This window comes from Tachypleus tridentatus, chromosome 3, assembly GCF_004210375.1.
Source record: "Tachypleus tridentatus isolate NWPU-2018 chromosome 3, ASM421037v1, whole genome shotgun sequence".
NCBI classification, from domain to species: Eukaryota; Metazoa; Arthropoda; class Merostomata; order Xiphosura; family Limulidae; genus Tachypleus; species Tachypleus tridentatus.
In genome coordinates, this window is record NC_134827.1 from 32,688,432 (window position 1) to 32,698,079 (window position 9,648).

The window sequence follows — 9,648 nt, forward strand, 5'->3', positions numbered from 1 at the left end:
ATGATTTTACTAATAACAGTATTCCAGTTAATGAAGTATAATTAGTGTCATGATTTTACTAATAACAGTATTCCAGTTAATGAAGTATAATTAGTGTCATGATTTTACTAATAACAGTATTCCAGTTAATGAAGTATAATTAGTGTCATGATTTTACTAATAACAGTATTCCAGTTAATGAAGTATAATTAGTGTCATGATTTTACTAATAACAGTATTCCAGTTAATGAAGTATAATTAGTGTCATGATTTTACTAATAACAGTATTCCAGTTAATGAAGTATAATTAGTGTCATGATTTTACTAATAACAGTATTCCAGTTAATGAAGTATAATTAGTGTCATGATTTTACTAATAACAGTATTCCAGTTAATGAAGTATAATTAGTGTCATGATTTTACTAATAACAGTATTCCAGTTAATGAAGTATAATTAGTGTCATGATTTTACTAATAACAGTATTCCAGTTAATGAAGTATAATTAGTGTCATGATTTTACTAATAACAGTATTCCAGTTAATGAAGTATAATTAGTGTCATGATTTTACTAATAACAGTATTCCAGTTAATGAAGTATAATTAGTGTCATGATTTTACTAATAACAGTATTCCAGTTAATGAAGTATAATTAGTGTCATGATTTTACTAATAACAGTATTCCAGTTAATGAAGTATAATTAGTGTCATGATTTTACTAATAACAGTATTCCAGTTAATGAAGTATAATTAGTGTCATGATTTTACTAATAACAGTATTCCAGTTAATGAAGTATGATTAGTGTCATGATTTTACTAATAACAGTATTCCAGTTAATGAAGTATAATTAGTGTCATGATTTTACTAATAACAGTATTCCAGTTAATGAAGTATAATTAGTGTCATGATTTTACTAATAACAGTATTCCAGTTAATGAAGTATAATTAGTGTCATGATTTTACTAATAACAGTATTCCAGTTAATGAAGTATAATTAGTGTCATGATTTTACTAATAACAGTATTCCAGTTAATGAAGTATAATTAGTGTCATGATTTTACTAATAACAGTATTCCAGTTAATGAAGTATAATTAGTGTCATGATTTTACTAATAACAGTATTCCAGTTAATGAAGTATAATTAGTGTCATGATTTTACTAATAACAGTATTCCAGTTAATGAAGTATAATTAGTGTCATGATTTTACTAATAACAGTATTCCAGTTAATGAAGTATAATTAGTGTCATGATTTTACTAATAACAGTATTCCAGTTAATGAAGTATAATTAGTGTCATGATTTTACTAATAACAGTATTCCAGTTAATGAAGTATAATTAGTGTCATGATTTTACTAATAACAGTATTCCAGTTAATGAAGTATAATTAGTGTCATGATTTTACTAATAACAGTATTCCAGTTAATGAAGTATAATTAGTGTCATGATTTTACTAATAACAGTATTCCAGTTAATGAAGTATAATTAGTGTCATGATTTTACTAATAACAGTATTCCAGTTAATGAAGTATAATTAGTGTCATGATTTTACTAATAACAGTATTCCAGTTAATGAAGTATAATTAGTGTCATGATTTTACTAATAACAGTATTCCAGTTAATGAAGTATAATTAGTGTCATGATTTTACTAATAACAGTATTCCAGTTAATGAAGTATAATTAGTGTCATGATTTTACTAATAACAGTATTCCAGTTAATGAAGTATAATTAGTGTCATGATTTTACTAATAACAGTATTCCAGTTAATGAAGTATAATTAGTGTCATGATTTTACTAATAACAGTATTCCAGTTAATGAAGTATAATTAGTGTCATGATTTTACTAATAACAGTATTCCAGTTAATGAAGTATAATTAGTGTCATGATTTTACTAATAACAGTATTCCAGTTAATGAAGTATAATTAGTGTCATGATTTTACTAATAACAGTATTCCAGTTAATGAAGTATAATTAGTGTCATGATTTTACTAATAACAGTATTCCAGTTAATGAAGTATAATTAGTGTCATGATTTTACTAATAACAGTATTCCAGTTAATGAAGTATAATTAGTGTCATGATTTTACTAATAACAGTATTCCAGTTAATGAAGTATAATTAGTGTCATGATTTTACTAATAACAGTATTCCAGTTAATGAAGTATAATTAGTGTCATGATTTTACTAATAACAGTATTCCAGTTAATGAAGTATAATTAGTGTCATGATTTTACTAATAACAGTATTCCAGTTAATGAAGTATAATTAGTGTCATGATTTTACTAATAACAGTATTCCAGTTAATGAAGTATAATTAGTGTCATGATTTTACTAATAACAGTATTCCAGTTAATGAAGTATAATTAGTGTCATGATTTTACTAATAACAGTATTCCAGTTAATGAAGTATAATTAGTGTCATGATTTTACTAATAACAGTATTCCAGTTAATGAAGTATAATTAGTGTCATGATTTTACTAATAACAGTATTCCAGTTAATGAAGTATAATTAGTGTCATGATTTTACTAATAACAGTATTCCAGTTAATGAAGTATAATTAGTGTCATGATTTTACTAATAACAGTATTCCAGTTAATGAAGTATAATTAGTGTCATGATTTTACTAATAACAGTATTCCAGTTAATGAAGTATAATTAGTGTCATGATTTTACTAATAACAGTATTCCAGTTAATGAAGTATAATTAGTGTCATGATTTTACTAATAACAGTATTCCAGTTAATGAAGTATAATTAGTGTCATGATTTTACTAATAACAGTATTCCAGTTAATGAAGTATAATTAGTGTCATGATTTTACTAATAACAGTATTCCAGTTAATGAAGTATAATTAGTGTCATGATTTTACTAATAACAGTATTCCAGTTAATGAAGTATAATTAGTGTCATGATTTTACTAATAACAGTATTCCAGTTAATGAAGTATAATTAGTGTCATGATTTTACTAATAACAGTATTCCAGTTAATGAAGTATAATTAGTGTCATGATTTTACTAATAACAGTATTCCAGTTAATGAAGTATAATTAGTGTCATGATTTTACTAATAACAGTATTCCAGTTAATGAAGTATAATTAGTGTCATGATTTTACTAATAACAGTATTCCAGTTAATGAAGTATAATTAGTGTCATGATTTTACTAATAACAGTATTCCAGTTAATGAAGTATAATTAGTGTCATGATTTTACTAATAACAGTATTCCAGTTAATGAAGTATAATTAGTGTCATGATTTTACTAATAACAGTATTCCAGTTAATGAAGTATGATTAGTGTCATGATTTTACTAATAACAGTATTCCAGTTAATGAAGTATAATTAGTGTCATGATTTTACTAATAACAGTATTCCAGTTAATGAAGTATAATTAGTGTCATGATTTTACTAATAACAGTATTCCAGTTAATGAAGTATAATTAGTGTCATGATTTTACTAATAACAGTATTCCAGTTAATGAAGTATAATTAGTGTCATGATTTTACTAATAACAGTATTCCAGTTAATGAAGTATAATTAGTGTCATGATTTTACTAATAACAGTATTCCAGTTAATGAAGTATAATTAGTGTCATGATTTTACTAATAACAGTATTCCAGTTAATGAAGTATAATTAGTGTCATGATTTTACTAATAACAGTATTCCAGTTAATGAAGTATAATTAGTGTCATGATTTTACTAATAACAGTATTCCAGTTAATGAAGTATAATTAGTGTCATGATTTTACTAATAACAGTATTCCAGTTAATGAAGTATAATTAGTGTCATGATTTTACTAATAACAGTATTCCAGTTAATGAAGTATAATTAGTGTCATGATTTTACTAATAACAGTATTCCAGTTAATGAAGTATAATTAGTGTCATGATTTTACTAATAACAGTATTCCAGTTAATGAAGTATAATTAGTGTCATGATTTTACTAATAACAGTATTCCAGTTAATGAAGTATAATTAGTGTCATGATTTTACTAATAACAGTATTCCAGTTAATGAAGTATAATTAGTGTCATGATTTTACTAATAACAGTATTCCAGTTAATGAAGTATAATTAGTGTCATGATTTTACTAATAACAGTATTCCAGTTAATGAAGTATAATTAGTGTCATGATTTTACTAATAACAGTATTCCAGTTAATGAAGTATAATTAGTGTCATGATTTTACTAATAACAGTATTCCAGTTAATGAAGTATAATTAGTGTCATGATTTTACTAATAACAGTATTCCAGTTAATGAAGTATAATTAGTGTCATGATTTTACTAATAACAGTATTCCAGTTAATGAAGTATAATTAGTGTCATGATTTTACTAATAACAGTATTCCAGTTAATGAAGTATAATTAGTGTCATGATTTTACTAATAACAGTATTCCAGTTAATGAAGTATAATTAGTGTCATGATTTTACTAATAACAGTATTCCAGTTAATGAAGTATAATTAGTGTCATGATTTTACTAATAACAGTATTCCAGTTAATGAAGTATAATTAGTGTCATGATTTTACTAATAACAGTATTCCAGTTAATGAAGTATAATTAGTGTCATGATTTTACTAATAACAGTATTCCAGTTAATGAAGTATAATTAGTGTCATGATTTTACTAATAACAGTATTCCAGTTAATGAAGTATAATTAGTGTCATGATTTTACTAATAACAGTATTCCAGTTAATGAAGTATAATTAGTGTCATGATTTTACTAATAACAGTATTCCAGTTAATGAAGTATAATTAGTGTCATGATTTTACTAATAACAGTATTCCAGTTAATGAAGTATAATTAGTGTCATGATTTTACTAATAACAGTATTCCAGTTAATGAAGTATAATTAGTGTCATGATTTTACTAATAACAGTATTCCAGTTAATGAAGTATAATTAGTGTCATGATTTTACTAATAACAGTATTCCAGTTAATGAAGTATAATTAGTGTCATGATTTTACTAATAACAGTATTCCAGTTAATGAAGTATAATTAGTGTCATGATTTTACTAATAACAGTATTCCAGTTAATGAAGTATAATTAGTGTCATGATTTTACTAATAACAGTATTCCAGTTAATGAAGTATAATTAGTGTCATGATTTTACTAATAACAGTATTCCAGTTAATGAAGTATAATTAGTGTCATGATTTTACTAATAACAGTATTCCAGTTAATGAAGTATAATTAGTGTCATGATTTTACTAATAACAGTATTCCAGTTAATGAAGTATAATTAGTGTCATGATTTTACTAATAACAGTATTCCAGTTAATGAAGTATAATTAGTGTCATGATTTTACTAATAACAGTATTCCAGTTAATGAAGTATAATTAGTGTCATGATTTTACTAATAACAGTATTCCAGTTAATGAAGTATAATTAGTGTCATGATTTTACTAATAACAGTATTCCAGTTAATGAAGTATAATTAGTGTCATGATTTTACTAATAACAGTATTCCAGTTAATGAAGTATAATTAGTGTCATGATTTTACTAATAACAGTATTCCAGTTAATGAAGTATAATTAGTGTCATGATTTTACTAATAACAGTATTCCAGTTAATGAAGTATAATTAGTGTCATGATTTTACTAATAACAGTATTCCAGTTAATGAAGTATAATTAGTGTCATGATTTTACTAATAACAGTATTCCAGTTAATGAAGTATAATTAGTGTCATGATTTTACTAATAACAGTATTCCAGTTAATGAAGTATAATTAGTGTCATGATTTTACTAATAACAGTATTCCAGTTAATGAAGTATAATTAGTGTCATGATTTTACTAATAACAGTATTCCAGTTAATGAAGTATAATTAGTGTCATGATTTTACTAATAACAGTATTCCAGTTAATGAAGTATAATTAGTGTCATGATTTTACTAATAACAGTATTCCAGTTAATGAAGTATAATTAGTGTCATGATTTTACTAATAACAGTATTCCAGTTAATGAAGTATGATTAGTGTCATGATTTTACTAATAACAGTATTCCAGTTAATGAAGTATGATTAGTGTCATGATTTTACTAATAACAGTATTCCAGTTAATGAAGTATAATTAGTGTCATGATTTTACTAATAACAGTATTCCAGTTAATGAAGTATAATTAGTGTCATGATTTTACTAATAACAGTATTCCAGTTAATGAAGTATAATTAGTGTCATGATTTTACTAATAACAGTATTCCAGTTAATGAAGTATAATTAGTGTCATGATTTTACTAATAACAGTATTCCAGTTAATGAAGTATAATTAGTGTCATGATTTTACTAATAACAGTATTCCAGTTAATGAAGTATAATTAGTGTCATGATTTTACTAATAACAGTATTCCAGTTAATGAAGTATAATTAGTGTCATGATTTTACTAATAACAGTATTCCAGTTAATGAAGTATAATTAGTGTCATGATTTTACTAATAACAGTATTCCAGTTAATGAAGTATAATTAGTGTCATGATTTTACTAATAACAGTATTCCAGTTAATGAAGTATAATTAGTGTCATGATTTTACTAATAACAGTATTCCAGTTAATGAAGTATAATTAGTGTCATGATTTTACTAATAACAGTATTCCAGTTAATGAAGTATAATTAGTGTCATGATTTTACTAATAACAGTATTCCAGTTAATGAAGTATGATTAGTGTCATGATTTTACTAATAACAGTATTCCAGTTAATGAAGTATAATTAGTGTCATGATTTTACTAATAACAGTATTCCAGTTAATGAAGTATAATTAGTGTCATGATTTTACTAATAACAGTATTCCAGTTAATGAAGTATAATTAGTGTCATGATTTTACTAATAACAGTATTCCAGTTAATGAAGTATAATTAGTGTCATGATTTTACTAATAACAGTATTCCAGTTAATGAAGTATAATTAGTGTCATGATTTTACTAATAACAGTATTCCAGTTAATGAAGTATAATTAGTGTCATGATTTTACTAATAACAGTATTCCAGTTAATGAAGTATAATTAGTGTCATGATTTTACTAATAACAGTATTCCAGTTAATGAAGTATAATTAGTGTCATGATTTTACTAATAACAGTATTCCAGTTAATGAAGTATAATTAGTGTCATGATTTTACTAATAACAGTATTCCAGTTAATGAAGTATAATTAGTGTCATGATTTTACTAATAACAGTATTCCAGTTAATGAAGTATAATTAGTGTCATGATTTTACTAATAACAGTATTCCAGTTAATGAAGTATGATTAGTGTCATGATTTTACTAATAACAGTATTCCAGTTAATGAAGTATAATTAGTGTCATGATTTTACTAATAACAGTATTCCAGTTAATGAAGTATAATTAGTGTCATGATTTTACTAATAACAGTATTCCAGTTAATGAAGTATAATTAGTGTCATGATTTTACTAATAACAGTATTCCAGTTAATGAAGTATAATTAGTGTCATGATTTTACTAATAACAGTATTCCAGTTAATGAAGTATAATTAGTGTCATGATTTTACTAATAACAGTATTCCAGTTAATGAAGTATAATTAGTGTCATGATTTTACTAATAACAGTATTCCAGTTAATGAAGTATAATTAGTGTCATGATTTTACTAATAACAGTATTCCAGTTAATGAAGTATAATTAGTGTCATGATTTTACTAATAACAGTATTCCAGTTAATGAAGTATAATTAGTGTCATGATTTTACTAATAACAGTATTCCAGTTAATGAAGTATAATTAGTGTCATGATTTTACTAATAACAGTATTCCAGTTAATGAAGTATAATTAGTGTCATGATTTTACTAATAACAGTATTCCAGTTAATGAAGTATAATTAGTGTCATGATTTTACTAATAACAGTATTCCAGTTAATGAAGTATAATTAGTGTCATGATTTTACTAATAACAGTATTCCAGTTAATGAAGTATAATTAGTGTCATGATTTTACTAATAACAGTATTCCAGTTAATGAAGTATAATTAGTGTCATGATTTTACTAATAACAGTATTCCAGTTAATGAAGTATAATTAGTGTCATGATTTTACTAATAACAGTATTCCAGTTAATGAAGTATAATTAGTGTCATGATTTTACTAATAACAGTATTCCAGTTAATGAAGTATAATTAGTGTCATGATTTTACTAATAACAGTATTCCAGTTAATGAAGTATAATTAGTGTCATGATTTTACTAATAACAGTATTCCAGTTAATGAAGTATAATTAGTGTCATGATTTTACTAATAACAGTATTCCAGTTAATGAAGTATAATTAGTGTCATGATTTTACTAATAACAGTATTCCAGTTAATGAAGTATAATTAGTGTCATGATTTTACTAATAACAGTATTCCAGTTAATGAAGTATAATTAGTGTCATGATTTTACTAATAACAGTATTCCAGTTAATGAAGTATAATTAGTGTCATGATTTTACTAATAACAGTATTCCAGTTAATGAAGTATAATTAGTGTCATGATTTTACTAATAACAGTATTCCAGTTAATGAAGTATAATTAGTGTCATGATTTTACTAATAACAGTATTCCAGTTAATGAAGTATAATTAGTGTCATGATTTTACTAATAACAGTATTCCAGTTAATGAAGTATAATTAGTGTCATGATTTTACTAATAACAGTATTCCAGTTAATGAAGTATAATTAGTGTCATGATTTTACTAATAACAGTATTCCAGTTAATGAAGTATAATTAGTGTCATGATTTTACTAATAACAGTATTCCAGTTAATGAAGTATAATTAGTGTCATGATTTTACTAATAACAGTATTCCAGTTAATGAAGTATAATTAGTGTCATGATTTTACTAATAACAGTATTCCAGTTAATGAAGTATAATTAGTGTCATGATTTTACTAATAACAGTATTCCAGTTAATGAAGTATAATTAGTGTCATGATTTTACTAATAACAGTATTCCAGTTAATGAAGTATAATTAGTGTCATGATTTTACTAATAACAGTATTCCAGTTAATGAAGTATAATTAGTGTCATGATTTTACTAATAACAGTATTCCAGTTAATGAAGTATAATTAGTGTCATGATTTTACTAATAACAGTATTCCAGTTAATGAAGTATAATTAGTGTCATGATTTTACTAATAACAGTATTCCAGTTAATGAAGTATAATTAGTGTCATGATTTTACTAATAACAGTATTCCAGTTAATGAAGTATAATTAGTGTCATGATTTTACTAATAACAGTATTCCAGTTAATGAAGTATAATTAGTGTCATGATTTTACTAATAACAGTATTCCAGTTAATGAAGTATGATTAGTGTCATGATTTTACTAATAACAGTATTCCAGTTAATGAAGTATAATTAGTGTCATGATTTTACTAATAACAGTATTCCAGTTAATGAAGTATAATTAGTGTCATGATTTTACTAATAACAGTATTCCAGTTAATGAAGTATAATTAGTGTCATGATTTTACTAATAACAGTATTCCAGTTAATGAAGTATAATTAGTGTCATGATTTTACTAATAACAGTATTCCAGTTAATGAAGTATAATTAGTGTCATGATTTTACTAATAACAGTATTCCAGTTAATGAAGTATAATTAGTGTCATGATTTTACTAATAACAGTATTCCAGTTAATGAAGTATAATTA

At 24.5% G+C, this 9,648-nt stretch overlaps 1 protein-coding gene across 1 annotated transcript in view; it reads right to left on the reverse strand.

Annotated features, from left to right (window-relative positions):
* The window catches only part of LOC143245786 (polycystin-2-like protein 2), a 39,794-nt gene that overhangs the window by 23,386 nt on the left and 6,760 nt on the right, over positions 1-9,648 (reverse strand). The gene's annotated exons all lie outside the window — the stretch shown is intronic.